The sequence below is a fragment of the Myotis davidii genome, unplaced genomic scaffold, assembly GCF_000327345.1.
Source record: "Myotis davidii unplaced genomic scaffold, ASM32734v1 scaffold705, whole genome shotgun sequence".
NCBI lineage: Eukaryota > Metazoa > Chordata > Mammalia > Chiroptera > Vespertilionidae > Myotis > Myotis davidii.
This window is the reverse complement of record NW_006296405.1, coordinates 1,290,222-1,291,255: the sequence shown is the minus strand read 5'-3', so window position 1 is coordinate 1,291,255 and position 1,034 is coordinate 1,290,222. Positions and strand designations below refer to the sequence as shown.

At 52.1% G+C, this 1,034-nt stretch overlaps 1 protein-coding gene across 2 annotated transcripts in view; it reads left to right on the top strand.

Moving 5' to 3' along the window:
- Positions 1–1,034, top strand: part of IRF5 (interferon regulatory factor 5) — a 10,941-nt gene that overhangs the window by 216 nt on the left and 9,691 nt on the right. The window contains exon 1 of one of the 2 annotated variants that reach the window (XM_006771389.2): positions 635–743. The exons of the other annotated variant lie outside the window; for it this stretch is intronic. The gene's annotated coding sequence lies outside the window, so the exon portion shown is untranslated. Of the gene's footprint in view, positions 1–634; positions 744–1,034 lie in introns of those variants that run through there. 2 annotated transcript variants of the gene reach the window in all.

The window sequence follows — 1,034 nt, the reverse complement described above, 5'->3', positions numbered from 1 at the left end:
GAAGATGGGGCAATTGTAGGGCCCACTTTGTCATTTCTCTTCTCAGGGATTACGATGCTATGCTGCCTCTTGTCCTGGTTATTATTTTTTATGGAAGGATGGCAGTACCCATGGCTGTTAATCCTTTATGGACTGAAATGAAGGTCAAGTTGCAGAAAGAATAGGAGATTGTAGACAGAGAGAGGTTGAATTTGTGGTTACATAGATGGCATTGTTTTTGGTAAAGATCAGGCCCTTTGCAAATGATGTAGAGGACCAGTAGAAAATGTGAACGTCACTGGACTGAGATGGCAGAGTTTTGGATGGGTGGTTCACAGAGGTATTCTCCTGAGAATCATGTACCAAAGTCTGGTGAATGATGAGAGATGATGGGGTCTGTAGAACAGCTAATGATATCTCTAGAGAATCGGCATATGAAGGATATACTTACAAAATGTACTTTAAATTTTAAGAAAAAAGCACCCTAGAAAAAATGAACTCAGAAAGTAGAAATTTGTGAGGTGAGCTCATCTTTTGCTTTTCAGTACAAAAAGACATATTGAAGGTGAATTGTAAAACTAGAAGCAGCCGGCGGCCGGGAGGCGGGGTCGGCACCGCTGCCAGAGACGCCAGCTCTGCGGGTCTCTCCCTCCGATTCGCTTCGCCAAGGATGGACGGGGAGCCCCAGGCGGCGGCAGGCGTCTGGCCTTGACCCTGTTGGGGCGAGCCCCGACTCCCCGTTTCTGTGCTGTCTCCCCTTCCGGGTAAGAGGATGGGGCGTAGAGGGCTTATGCTCCCAGGATCTTGGGGTCAATGACAGGCATTCGGGCGGAGAGCGTGGGAAGATGGTGTCGGGTGGGGGCGCCGTCCTGTGACTCGCGGCTCAGAAAAGGGGTAGCTGACCCTCCCGGCTGAGCACCGCGGGCGCAATACTTCTTGGGCTCGCGTCTTTGCGTCCTTCCCTCGAACTTCAAACCGAGCAATCAGGAGGCTCAGAGTGGAGGGAAGAGGCCAGTGCGCCGGCCCCGGGCGGGGGTTTCCGGGACCCCGGAGGC